General features: G+C 34.3%; 1 long non-coding RNA gene across 2 annotated transcripts; it reads right to left on the bottom strand.

Moving 5' to 3' along the window:
- Window positions 1–860: 860 nt before the first annotated feature.
- On the bottom strand, window positions 861–4,571 carry LOC141664144 (uncharacterized). Of its 2 annotated transcripts, none has more exons than XR_012551852.1 (5): window positions 4,069–4,571; window positions 3,628–3,918; window positions 3,456–3,521; window positions 3,129–3,350; window positions 861–1,121 (listed from the first exon to the last, which is right to left on the bottom strand). It is a non-coding gene; the product is annotated as an uncharacterized LOC141664144 (long non-coding RNA). The 2 variants fall into 2 exon arrangements; XR_012551851.1 differs by having other exon boundaries at window positions 4,081–4,570.
- Window positions 4,572–15,523: the final 10,952 nt, after the last annotated feature.

The following is a 15,523-nucleotide window of genomic DNA, read 5'->3' on the forward strand; positions in this document are numbered from 1 at the left end:
AAGATGATGGATTGAGAAATGAAGAAGTATGAAATTAGACTAGAAATATTTTATCTTATTTGTTGTCTTTTTATCATGTAACTTGGTGATATATAAACCAAGTGTAGCAAGTAGAACAGTATCCAAGTTCGTAAGCAATTATCAGAGAAATAGATAAAACTATATCTGTAAAGAATGTTTTTGTTCTTGTAAGTTCAACTTGTAAGCAGCTGTATGCTAAGACATTGCATCACAGAGTTCTCATATTAACATATCTCTGGTGGATAAATTCAATTCACCAGAAAGTTTTTAAATACTTGTATTTATTTACTTTTTATTTGATTTCTTCAATACTCTCATTCCGCACTTTAGCTAAATCAAACACTGATATATTCATAGTAGAACAATTTTTAAAATTGAAAAGTAGCCAGAATTACATTCAACCCTCCTTTTGTAATTTTTTGTTAAATTGTTTTGGAATAACAATGTAGATCAAATGAATGCCCATAAAGGGAGAATTTTTGCTGCAGCAGAGGCTAGTTCATCATTACAAAGGACGGGATTCGATTCGAAACGGGTTATAAAAACGGATACGTGAAATGTTACTTAAAAGTGAATCCGGTTCGATGGCATGGATAGGTATGTTGGAACGGTTGAGTACAATGGATATTTTGTTAATTAATTAATTAATACATGTATATTTTCCATTGAAATGTGCTTAAATTAATTAAATTTTTAAATAAAATAATAAATAAAAACCATATTTTTAATGAAAAATTAACATTTATTAACGATTATATCTTCATTAACTGAATTATTTTAAACATAATGAACAACTTTAATTATATATGCAGATATATAAAGTGTTTAACAAATTAAAATTTGAGACTGTGAAGTGTTGACCCAATAACAATTAATAAGCTCAAAGGCCCAGGAACAATTTTAATACTTTTTGCTGGACAATAATACAAACCCTAAACTAAACATAAAGAAGCACCTGCTCGCAGTTTCACTTTTCAGCAACTTGTCTTCTTTCTTCTCAAAGCTTCCTCGAAATAACTGAATCGTCAAAGTCTTGATCATCATCCCTCATCTATATTGTCTTCATCTTATTTTAGTAAAACAATGTAGAAAGTAAAAACCTGAAGGACATATATATTAATAGACCATGTTAAATCATGTCATATGCATACATTCTAAAACAAATAAACATCCAGCTAGCAAGCAACAAAGTACAAGACAGCTCGCAAAAAACAAAGGAACAAGTTAATGCAAAAATACAAAAGAACTGATGCAGACTAATATGGATAATGATGTACTCCCTTTGGCTTGGATGCACACAAGTACATTTAAGCCGTGCAGTAATTAGCTTCTCATTTAACCTTTTTAAGTACCTTTGCCCCTTTACAATTCTGCAAACCTGAACAATAATTACACGAGTATGCCTCAAATTTGAGAACAGAGAAAGTGGACAAAATACACAGCTTCTGGAGTTGTGACCAAGGATAATAATAACACATAATAACATCTAATGCAGGTTTGATTAAATTACATTTTACATACATTTGACTAATGCTAAATGGGATCTAAATATTTTTTCTCGATGATCGATACTAGCCAGTTAATTAAATTTTTTGAATATAAACCTTCAGACAATAAGCATTTGACAGCAGCCTGAGTGAAACATTCCTATTGAACCTCTCCGAAGCGAAATCAACGACAGGAAGAGGCTCAATTAACACAGTAAAGGACATATATCACGGAAGTTAGCTGCCATCGTTGATACAAAAGGACATTCTCATAAAAAATGTAAAAACAAATGATCATGTCATCAGTACAATTAAAAGACATAATTTCGAACCAAAAAAGGAATCATACACAAAGAAAAGAAAACACAGACCAATATTTAGGGACAATCCTATCTGTTTTGGGTGTGTCAATATTTAGTAGTATTATAGGCCAGTAAGGGCATTAGTGCTTGCAAAATGGAGCTTTTTAGACATGTCTGCATTTTTTTTTACAAGTTTGGACAACACCGTAGCTCTAAGCATATAACTTGTGTCAAAGCTTTCCCAAAACTACAGAATTGTTAGCCCAGGCCTAACTATGTTTCACAAAACAAAACATAACCGTAGAGTGTAATTAAACTACACACAGAGCATGCTCTCTGAATGGGTGAAGTCTGATGAATAGCAGTCTTCGTCAAACCAACCACATTTTCTTTTCTTTTTTTTATTTTGTGTCAATACTAAATGTTTGTCACAGATAACTATTCTCCCATGCATAACTAATTTGACACACCCGAATACGCACAAAACAATTATTTGACAGACTACATTGTAAGTCACAAAACATATATTTGACCAACTAAATTGTAAGTTGTAAGTTGTAAGTTGTAACCAACTAGTTCAATGAACAAGCTACCATTCCAAGCAAATAACCAGATACAGCTGCTCCAGACAGTTGTAGCAGAACAGATAATGTTTAAAGAATAAAACCTACAAAGGTTTAATAATTAACTGTAGGTGGTTTCCATCTTAAGACTTTTCAAGTATGCAGGCAGAGTCAGGAGTAGTGAAAAGCAGCCATTGGTTCATTGTATGCCGATATTACAGCAAATCCATTGCTAGCTATATCCAAAGATTCTGACAGTCGAGGAGAGTAAATTGTTGGTTTCTTGGGTGTGAAATTGCATTTCCTAACTGAGCAAGAAAACTACCATCGCAATTCCTACTACTTTATCCTAATGCATATCCTAAGGTAACAAGAGGTTAAGGGTTCAAATCTCAATAGTGACGGCACTCTTTCAGTAGTTTCAGGCACACCAAAAAGTTTAAAATCACTTGGAAGTTAAATGAACAGAGAAGATCACACACACACACAGACCACTAAATATGTACAAGTAATAACTATGGAAGAATTATCGAATTCTAGTTCCCTACGGTCCTCGATAAACTTCACATATACAAAATTGACGGTTCTATGATAATTTGTCAAACTATATCTGAATATAAAAAGGCATACTCATAAATCCTTTTTAAAAAATTGATATATGAGAGAAAATAAAATTCAGATTTAATTCGGCAATGAGCCAACATAATAAATCTGTGATAAACTGATAAATTTAAAGGGATGCAGGATGGAATTACCTGTAATCAGTCAGTCTTGATCTTGAAGTTTCAAAACTCTATTGTTGTAGTTGGGAAGAGGGCGGGCATGCATATTTTTGTTTCCAAAGTTTCAACCTTCTTGTTGTCATCACACAAAGAGGCTTGGAAAGTAAGGAGGTATGTCATCTGCTTCCTAGCATGTTCCATTGGCTTGACAATTTTCAGTGATGGAATGTCATGCCTTGCAGCAGGTACATGTAACTGTGTGTGTCAAATGTTAAATGATTAGATGATGATAGTAAGAATAACTGAGTGTGTAAACTGAAAACCAAATAAGTAATAAAAAATAAAGAGTTAGAGATTTACGTCAAGAATGTTGTAATCGTTGAGAGCAAACTGGGAGAGATAGACAGGCAGCTTGAATTGAGAAACCTAAGTTACTCGGAAGTTAAATACAAATAAATCATTTGTGTAAATATAAAACAGAGACACACAAAAATATAAAACAGGTAAAGCCACAGGAAGTAAGTACACATACATTGGTTTGTGTTTCGATGAGATGAGAGAGGCGTTGTTAATACATTTTATCCTTCAGACGAATTGAAGGGCGATCGTTTTGGGAGTTTTCAACAAAGTCATCAGAAGTTCTGATCCTTACAAAGATAATATCAACTTTTGAACATGGTTTAGGGAAATAATAACAAATTTTAGTTTGGAAATTAGTGGCAACCCCTTGAGGAGAGAAGGCTTTAAAAGTGATATAATAGTAGAACTTGCTAGCCATAGATCTTTTTGCCTTGAGTACTTGGACATTGTCAAAGTTTGCCTCCTGTTAGCATGTGGATGATGTTAGATGTATAGATATAAGGACCCAGGGGGAGGGAGGGAGAGAGAGAGGGAGAGGGAGGGAGGGAGAGAGAGAGGGAGAGGGAGAGGGAGAGGGAGAGGGAGAGAGAGAGAGAGAGAGAGAGAGAGAGACCGAGAGAGAGACCTCCACTAAAACAGGCTGGAATGCCTGGATGCCTAATCTATGCAGAGTAGGAGAGCACCTCCTTGAAGTTATAACTCCAAAGAGCCAATTGAGAGAAATAAACAAGTTCATCCTTTCTGATGGGATGGATTACCGGGGGTCGAGTATAAACGTAATAATTAAGTTTTCCTATATCGGAGAGTAACTAATTTGTCATTCCAAGTTGCACACTTTTCTTTTCCCAATTCCCCCTTACACTTCCCCTCCACCTCCTCAGATCTCTGTTTCTTACCAGAGGAATCATCATCATGCTTACTTGCTTCCCATTTTTCCTTGTTATAATTCCCCTCCTCAAATCTCTCTTCAACAACCGCGCTTGGCCTTTCCATCGTCAAACCCTATTTTTTTTTTCATTTATTGAATTCTATTGTGGATGTCCTCGACCGCGGCACTTTGACACCTTTTACTTGTGCACCGACGCACGCATGGATTTTGATTTTGCAAAAGAGGACCTCCCTCCACTTTTTACATTTTATAAACTAGGCACGTGATATGTTGCTATTCCCATTTACTTAAAAAATGTGATTTGTCGTCTATTCTGTTACTGTTTAGTGTTTACATGGTAAATACGTCTTTTTCACTTAATATTTTTGATTTGAAGAACAAGGTCGTTAGAATCTGAGAAGCCCGGATTTCGGTCACCACTAGTCGTATACCGACGACCTCCATCCCTTGTAACAGTCTTTTTCTTGACATTTTTCACAACAGTTAAAATACTCAATAACTCATACCTAACCACTACGATAAGTTGATAACTATACATGAACATTCAATTGATTCCTTTCGATCCTCAATCAAAATCATACATTTTTTGGGTCAAAACACAATCAAATATTATGATTCATATCACAAAATGAATCTCTAGCTCTTAACATTTTATTAAACACATTATTAGCAAGAAACGTCAAACCAGTCAGTTGGAAAATCGAAACATATCATGAAAAAAACCCATGACTCCGAATATCGATTCCAATAATCCAACAACATATATATATACACACAAATCAATAGTAAATAACGAGATAAAAATATTCATAATACACTACGCCAAAAACGGCCTTATACAACATAATTATGTGATGTTGCCATAGATAATGTTGTTGTATCATTATGATACTCTACCATATTACAACATGTTTTAATTATTTTAGCATAGGTCTCGTAAAGTGTTGTCGATCCATATATAAATTAAAATATTCAAATTTTTATTAAAAATGATTAAAATTATGTTGACGTGTCACATATGTGTCCCACATGGGTTCCCCACTGCTGACTTGTCGCTGGTGTGTCCTAGCTATGGGCCCCACTCTCCTGACGTGGCAGGTATGGTCTCCACATGTGGGCCACACTCTGTAGACGAGGCAGATGTGGTCCCTACATGTGGATCCCATTATGCTGACGTGGCAGATGTTGTCCCATCATGTGGGCCTCACTCTGCTGGCGTGGCAGTGTTGTCCCCATTCTGCTGACGTGGCAGGTGGGGGTCCCCGTGTGGGCCCCACTCGGCTGACGTGGTAGTGGCGAGGTCGCACTCCAAGCAAGGTACTTAAGCAAAAATTATGTGAAATTATACACAACCTAGGAATTGAACCCACGACCTCCCAAATAACAAAATGATGTGCAATCCACTACACCATATAAGACAATGTGTTTTATTCCAGATTATTTGAATATAATCTTATAGAAATAACTCATTTTTACTTAAAAGAAAAGACTCTTTAACTCCTTTAATTTTTTTAAAATAAAATTTCGACGATTCATCCGTACAGATGTTAGAAACTATCGATTTTAGAGGTGTACCGTCATTATTAGGATTTTATATATTTATTTTGTGAGATAATATAGCAGTCAAAGCAGTCAGAATAGACTAAGTCTTGTATGCGCTAGTGTCCCGAATGAAGTATCAATTCTTTTAAATTAAAATTTCGACGATTTGTCGGTACGGATGTTAGAAACTATTAATTTTAGGGGTGTACCATCATTATTAGGATTTTATATATTTATTTTGTGAGATAATATAGCAGTCAAAGCAGTCACAACCTAGGAATTGAACCCACGACCTCCCAAATAACAAAATGATGTGCAATCCACTACACCATATAAGACAATGTGTTTTATTCCACATTATTTGAATATAATCTTATAGAAATAACTCATTTTTACTTAAAAGAAAAGACTTTTTAACTCCTTTAATTTTTTTTAAAATAAAATTTCGACGATTCATCCGTACAGATGTTAGAAACTATCGATTTTAGGGGTGTACCGTCATTATTAGGATTTTATATATTTATTTTGTAAGATAATGTAGCAGTCAAAACAGTCAGAATAGACTAAGCCCTGTATGCGCTACTGTCCCGAATGAAGTATCAATTTTTTTAAATTAAAATTTCGACGATATGTCGGTACGGATGTTAGAAACTATTAATTTTAGGGGTGTACCATCATTATTAGGATTTTATATATTTATTTTGTGAGATAATATAGCAGTCAAAGCAGTCAGAATAGACTAAGCCCTATATGCGCTACTGTCCCGAATGAAGTATCGATTATTTTCAATTAAAATTTCGACGATCCATCCGTACGGATGTTAGAAACTATCAATTCGATTCGATGTTTTGATTATTATTTTGTCTATGTATATATCGTCATTTCGTCTTTGTACGTGTCAATCGGGCTCGATTTTTACTTCGTGTCTATGTGTTCATCAATAATCGAGCTCGATATTTCACGTTTTCGTCTCTGTATGTGAATCGATCAAGCTCGATATCTCTTTGTTGTGCAAATTAAGTTTACGTATCTCATTGTTGTTGGCATTTTTCTTCGGTTATAATTCTGCAATTAATTTTTCGGTTTGTCCGCAGCATCTCTGTACACACATGTGTGCACATATATCATTCACTGTTTTGATCCAATTGTTATTGTGATTTGTTAGTTATATGATTGATCATTTATTTTATCTTATCGATTGATTATGCCTAATACGGAGATTACATGAAATTGCGATAACATGAAATGCGTAAGTTACAAAGTGAATGATGCTTTTGCATTGTGTTTTCAGTGTTACCTAGCCACTGTAATCAAATTTGTGTAATCAAGTCATTATTTTGGTCCAATTTATCTTTAGAAGGTTATAGGGGTTTTAAATGCCTAATTTGTTTTCCACGAGTATAATTTCATTTAAAGTCTAATTGCTTTGGTTCTGTCTACATGTGTTTAATCTTAAAATTTAACAAAATTCTTTAGTTTTAGTTTTACAAGATTTCACAATTTAACATAATATTATTATCTTTTTTATAAATTGAAATGTAATACGCCACTGACATTAAGTTTAGGACATTCTCTTTTATAATGACCGTGTTGTTTACACTCGAAACACACATCTTGTGTTTTCTCCGGAGATGGATCTTTAGGTTTTGGAGAAGTGTAAACATGATGGTTTGTAGAGGCATTGGCACTACTATAGGTATTTATATTTTGATTGCCTTTGCCTTTATTGTAACTCGTTGACGGATAATTACTCTTATAGTTGGAAGAATAATTTTGAGAGTAATTTGGCCTTCCGTTAGAGTTAAAAACTCTTTGTTGATTATTTAATTTTAGGAAGCCTTTTCCGTATCTTTGAGCTTTGCTTTGAAGCACACGACGAAGTTGTCTCGTGAGTAGAGCAATTTCACTCTCATCGAGATTTTGGAGTTCCTCGTTTAACTCCTCGTCGTTTTCATCTTCATCAATTAATATGGCTTTTAGAGCCATATTTTTCTTTTTATCCTCCACCTAACATTATCTTCTTCGTAAGCACGAAGATTTCCGAATAGGTTATCAATCTTATACTCATTTAAGTTGTGCATCTCTTTTATAGTAGTGACTTTAACCTTCCAACTAGGAGGTAGAGATTTGAGCACTCTTCTATTTTTTCATTTTGAGTATAATTCTTTCCAAGTTGAGATAATTCATCGATAATACGAGTAAATCTTGTTTCCATATCGATGATATTTTCTCCTTCTTGGAGTTTAAAGTTCTCGTATTCTTGGATCAATGTATGCATCCGAGAATCTTTTATATCAGTGGTTCCTTCATAGGTTACCACTAATTTGTTCCACATTTCTTGTGCCAACTTGTAATTATTTACTCTTTTATATTCTTTTTCTGCAAGTGCACTTGTGAGAACCATTTCCGCCTTTACGGCTATATTCATTGTGGCTTCTTCCTCTAAGTTGTATTCAGTAACCTTCTTTTCGACGATGATGTCATCGATAGTTTTGGTAGGAATGCGAACACCGTCTTCGATAGCCATCCAAACTTTGACTCCTTGAGATCTGGCATAAATGCGAAACCTCGTTTTCCATGTTGCAAAGTTGGTCCCATCAAATAGAGGAGGTCGTGAGCTAGATAGACCTTCACCACATCCAACGGGATTAATATACGCCATTCCGGATCACTTTTTGTTGTGCTTGTAAATCTGCAAATCACTTAACAAACACGTTAAAAAGCACTGCTCTGATACCAATTGTAAGGTCCCGTAAGAGGGCTATTTTAAGCTAGAAGGGAGGTTGAATAGCTTAATTACCAATTTAAATATTGTTGTGGTGTTTTAAAAATATTTTATCGCTTTTTAAAATTTTACCGAGTGGTTATGCAGTTTATAAGTGCGGAAGATAAAGTGCAAGGAAAGAAAATACCACACGATGATTTTATCCTGGTTCGCGATGGCGCAACCTCTAATAGATTCGCTCACCCCTACTCCAGTCCCCGAACTCCTCTCCCGGACTTGGGATTTTCCCTTATAATAAACTCGCTCCTTTAGTAGGCGGAGAAGCTTTTACACCCTTTACAAGTATTTGTCTTGGTGCGTAACACAAGGGTCACCACCTCAAAATAAATGTAATACCTACACAACTTATCTTAGATAATAACTCCCCGCTATTTCTTTAAAGTTGTTGTAGAGCCTTTGTGTGGACTTGGCTTCCTTAGCTTTTGTCGGTCTTGGATCTTAGTGATCCGGTCTTGGGTCTTTCCTCTTCTTCACGGTGCGAAGACTACTAACTCTCCGTTAGTACATCTAGGACTTGGGTCTTAGAACGAGAATTACCTCACGTCACTTCACCTCACTACAAAACTAACAAGACAATCCACGAAACAAACCAAGTATAGAAAAGATGGTTTGAACTAGTATGTTACTGTACTAGCCCACAATTAGTATAATATTCAAATAAGAATATTAAAACTAAATAACAATACTTGACTTAAGAATAATACAAGTTGGTCAAGTATATTTATAATTACTCTTTTATAGATTTAATAAAGTTGTGGAGTAATATGAGAAGTCCCTGTTTATGTTAAGCACTTATGGCTTATGACTTCTTTAGTATTCTTCTTCTTTCGATTACGTATTTATAAATCGAAGAATACTTTAGTTACAATCTCGGAATTGTAACTTATCCTTTACGCTCGTAGGCTTAATGATTTTAGTATACTTCTGTTTTGACACTTATGTGGTCAAAGTATACTTTTAACTTCAAGCACTTGTATAAGTTTTATGATTCTTAGCCAAGATCCAAATAATAGAAGTGCAAGTAATTGGCGTAAGATCGTGCTTTTGAAGTTTAGACGAATAATTACGAGTAGTTTTTATATATCGTATAATAACCCCACGGAACACTGAAAGATGTTAGAAGGGGCTTATACGATATGTCTCGTAATTGTTTATATACACGATATGTGTTAGCCAAGATCCAATTAAAGAGCGTGAAAATAATTGGCTAACTCGTGGATTTGATTCGTCTTTAAATAACGGATGATTACGAAGTAGTTTATATGAAACAAGCTATAATCCCCCGAAACACTAAAGATGTTAGAAGGGATTACATTTTTACTTCATAATATTTTATATATACGTTATTAGTTAGACAATATCCAATTAAAGAGCGTTAAGTAATTGTCTAACTCGTACGATCCGTTTTAAGATTTGACAAATTACGAAGTGTTTATATGAGACAAGTAATAATCCCCCGGAGAGCACTAAAGATGCTAGAAGGGATTACACTTAAACTTCGTAATTATTTTATGAACACGAATGAGTGTTAGCCAAGATCCAATTAAAGTGAAAGAAATAATTGGCTAACTCGTACTTGTGTCAAATATAATCTCCCCTTGGAGATAAAGTACTTTTCTTTTTAGATCTTCTTGTCGGAATGATTTTTATAAAGATCAAGTACTTATTCGAATTCCGAGTTCGAATCTAAGTTCTCCCCGAGAACTTCCTTTATACGAGAACTTGTATTAGAGCTTAAGATGAATTAGAGAAGTTAAGTACAAGGCTTAAATACAAAGAACTCAAATAAGAAGCTAAAACTAACAACTTTTGAAAAACGATCGGAAAAATTCGCCGGAGGTTCGGCCGGATTTTGGCACTTTGGTCGAACTTGGGCAGCCCTTCGGGAGGCCGGGAAGTGGTAGTGGATGATCTCACTTGGTGGGATAAAGCTTGGTTGGGTGAAACTAAGCTTGGGTTACAAAAACCTTGTATATATGTAAGTATATAGAAGAGAGAGAAGGTTTTTGAGAAGAAGTGTGTGTATAGAATTTGAAAGAGATGAAGAGAAGCACTTCTTGAAAAAATCCCAGAAACTTTGTGGCTCTTTAGCTTGAAGAAAATGGGTTGGGGTGGGGGTTTATTTATAGGAGGAGTTGGGTGGATTGAATGGTGGAGATTTGAGAATGAATGAATGGTGGATGAAGTGTATCACATGGATTGATGACATGACAAGTAGGTTGTGTTTCTTTGCAAGTGGGAAGGAAGCACAAGCTAGTATTCATTCAAATCTCAGCTGATATATATATATATATATATATATATATATATATTAAATATATATTTTTCTTTTCTTTTAATCATTCTTTAATTACTTTAATTAAGGATTAAGCACCATTAATTATGACCACCCCAAAAACTCTTAAATAAATATCATAAAAAATATGATAATTACCTAAATATTATTAAATGATTTCCTGCAAGTTTTGGTCAACTTTAGTCAATGGTAACTAGGTCAAATGTGGTCAACTGTGGGACCAACTGCCTTGATTTTTGTGCCAGACAAATATTCTCTGAATGCTACGAAATTTTTATCATACTTATAAAATACCATTTAAATGATCCATACCAAATTTAAAGTCATTCTAGCATGTGGAAGTATTTTATCTAAAAATAAAATTGTTCTGTCAGTCTTTCTTCCGAATAAAAATATCGTTGGTCTTGAAATAAAGGAGATGGATCTTTTGACCAAAGTTTTGACTTGTATAAATACTTAAAATATATTTCCTAATATATAAAATATATTTGAGTGGTGGGAAATATTTTTGAGTATTTTTGAATAATTTTCCCCGAGGAATACTAATTTTACGAAACAGGAGAAAATTACTTTACGAACACACATAATGGGTGTAAAAATGGATATTAATACTTCAACCATGAATATAATAAAATTTGAGAAAAAAGTCTTTTGAAGGATGTAAAAAATATTTAGGAGTGAAGAGTAAAACATTTTTGATATAACACGAGATCTCTAAAGAGTATTTCTGCAATATTCCTTATTCGAGCTTGTTGCCATATTCCTGTTGCAATACAGATCTAAGAAATATCATATCTTGATGTTTCTTATTTGATCATATTGCCTTAGAGATATATTCCATAAGGATATAGTTTTGATATTTTGCAAGAATGGAATATCTCTTTTATCTGTTTAAAAGACATGATTTTGCTAGTTTGACTTTTTGACTTTGATTTGGATCAATTAAATTCATGTCCTAATGGAGAGGATCTATGTGTTCTTAATTTTATATTTAATCATACAAATACCAAAATAAATAATATATCGAAGATATCCTTTCAGTTTATAATTACAATTAACTAAGAGATTATACTAAATATCAATAACTAAGAGAATTAAGGTTGAATTATTTATATGACACAAACATGGGATTATAACTTCATTACTACTTCATTCAAAGTCATTGTTCTTAAACTTAGCATGCAATGGTGGTGACAACTAATCAGATAACACGAAACTAGTAAACGCCAACTTTCGTTATACCCTACTACCAGACATCCACAAAAGAGATAGAAGCGGAATAGATACCAATTATATCGAGACCCTATATGTCTATAGAATTTGACAACATAAAATTTTAATGCGCAAGTTATCTACCATGATTACATAGGAAAAGTAAGATGGTTAAAATTACTTACGAATCATGCATAACAAATATATGAACCTATGCTAGCATGGCAAGTTCTAAACCCTTATATTCACTTTCACTTCAATAGAGATTAACACGCTATCTTATAAGTTCGCGACGCTCATAAGACGAATAAGCACAACCAATCCTAGGATATCATACAATCACCACACACTAAGATATTGAAACAGTTTAACTAAAGAAATCCAAAAGTAAATCCGTTCACACGACAACGATTAGTTCATAACCGAACTCATCATCACCGTGGGTTTCGATGAAAGCATGGTACAATAAACTAAGTCTTTATAAACTGAATAATAAACCAAAGTACGATCGCAAGAGTAATAGGTTCAACAAAATAAGAAAACAAGCATCCAAGATTATAACTCAATCAAATAATCACAAATAAAAACAAGCTTTTCTTCTTTTTCATTATATTTGTGCTCCTAGGTCTTCTCACAGTCTTCTCCTTAGTCTTCGTTATGAAAATCGTCTTTAAAGAGTCTTTATATAGCAGACTATTCAGAAGAGAAGTCCATGAAATCAATCTTCTATTTGAATCAGGAATCTTCAGAATTGACCTGGCGCGGCTGCGCGCTATCCCAGCGTGGGCGTGCTGTAACTCTGCCAACCGGCGCGGCCGCACGCTAACACAGTACGGGCACGCTAACCTTCTGGAAAATCTGAGTTTTTTTCTTCTTCTCTTGCTTACAGCTGCTGGTTTCTTGTGCAAATTGATCGATGCTTCATTCCTAACACTCTTCAATCATAAAATCATGTAAAATCCATTACTGCCTTCGATTATGCCCTGAAATTCAAAACACTACAAAAATACATCAAATACACAAATAACTTGAGTACAAAACACCAATTCGAGTCTTAATAAAGCGTTCTAAGTGGATATAAATGCCACTTAATACACCCCCAAACTTGAATCGATGCTTGTCCTCAAGCATAAACAGACTCAAAGAACAAGAAATAAAAATGCATAAATGCAACAAACATGAATGCAACTAACATGATATTAGATATATTTGATAATGTCATGTGTAATGTGATTTGTGTTTAGTTTTCAGATCTTACCTAACAGGACAAATCAGTACTTAACTGGAAATCAGCACTTATAATGAAGACATAACTTAAGATATCAGAACTTAAGTTATCAGAACTTAAGTTATCAGAAGATATTTATCAGGAGATAATATCAAGACTTAAGATGACTTTCAAATAAGGCAGGCGACTGATTGAAAGGAAAGAAGATCGAGACTAAGACAGAAAGAAATATGCATGAAGAAAGAATTCTATGAAGAATAGAATACTTGGAAGAAAAGATAACTAGTTGATATATTTTAGGAAGCAGAATTATATTCCATATCAATTAGAACATTATCTTGTAACTGTGTAGTATATAATCACAAGCATAGGGTTTACACTATAAGTGTTATCATTATCGAAGTTATTATTCTTTGTAACCCTAGCAGCTCTCGTGATAATTTGTTCATCACTGAGAGAGGACAGTTTCATATTGTAACAGAGTTTATTGTGTTGAATAAAATCTGTTTTATGTTACTTGAGTTCTTATATTCGATTTGATTGTAGTAAACACTGTATTCAACCCCCTTCTACAGTGTGTGTGACCTAACAAGTGGTATCAGAGATCTGTTAACACACATACAGTTTAAGATCCATAAACAATCATGTCTGAAGAAGAAACTCCAACCAAGCCCACCAAAACTGAAGAACCTCCAAAAACCATAACCCATAGTCGATATGAGACTATAAGAGTTCCCATGTTGAAACCTTCTGAGTATTCCATATGGAAAGTGAAGATGACTATATTTCTAGAAGCTACAGATCCAGAATATCTCGACAGGATTAATGAAGGACCACATATGCCAACCAAACTCTCTGTGGAAGTTGCAGGTCAGCCAACAAAGTCTGTACCAAAGGAGAAAAGTGATTACTCTGCTAAAGATATCTCATCAATTGCAAAGGATGCAAAGGTAAGACACTTGCTGCATAGTGCCATTGATAATGTCATGTCAAACAGGGTAATTCAATGCAAGACTGCAAAAGAGATATGGAATGCTTTGGAAATAAGGTATCAGGGAACTGATTCAATCAAGAAGAACAGGAAGACAATACTCACTCAAGAATATGAGCACTTTGACTCAAAGCCTGATGAGTCATTAACTGATTTATATGATAGATTTGTCAAACTCTTGAATGATTTGTCACTATTTAACAAAGAGTATGATATTGAAGATTCAAATCTTAAATTCCTGTTAGCTCTTCCTGAAAGATGGGATTTGAAGGCCACAATAATAAGAGACAACTATAATCTTGATGAAACAACTCTTGATGAAATTTATGGGATGCTCAAGACTCATGAACTTGAGATGGAACAAAGAAGCAAGAGGAATGGAAGAAAGTCAAGGACAATTGCTTTTGTGGCTGAGGAGGAAAGTCCCAAAGTTGCTGCCTCAAAGAAAGGCAAGGGCAAGGCTCTCATCACAAAGTCTGATACTGAGTCATCAAGTTCTGATAGTGATGATGACTCAGAAACTAAAAGTATACCTGAGATGGACCCTGATGAGGAGATGATGAAGCTGTGTGCTCTTATGGCGAAAGGAATCACAAAGATTGCATACAGGAAATTCAGGAGAGGAAAGAATTTTTCCAGAAAAGGTGCAAGTTCTGATAAGAAAGGTTTCAGAAAATCTGAAGGCAAAGGAGGAAAGTCTGACAGAGGAGATTACTCAAATGTTAAATGCTACAACTGTGGTGAGAAAGGCCACATATCTCCTGATTGCAGAAAAGGGAAGAGTGACAAAGGCAAGGCTCTTGTCACAAAGAAGAAAAGCTGGTCAAATGCTTCAGATTCTGAGGATGAGGAAAACTATGCCTTAATGGCAAATGCTGATAGCAGTTCTGATATTGCTGACTTAAAGGTATCTCAAACTACTTATACCTTTCATACTGATGATATTACTGAGTTGAGAAGATATCTTAAAACCATGTTCATTAGTTATAAAGACCAAACTTTAACATGTGAAAGATTAACTTCTGAAAATCTTGCTTATAAAAAGAGGAATTATTATTTAGAAAAAGAGTTAGTCATGTTCCATCAAACTCAAAAAGATAGAGATGATGCCTTTTATGTTAGGGA

The sequence above is a fragment of the Apium graveolens genome, chromosome 6 (assembly GCF_009905375.1).
Source record: "Apium graveolens cultivar Ventura chromosome 6, ASM990537v1, whole genome shotgun sequence".
NCBI lineage: Eukaryota > Viridiplantae > Streptophyta > Magnoliopsida > Apiales > Apiaceae > Apium > Apium graveolens.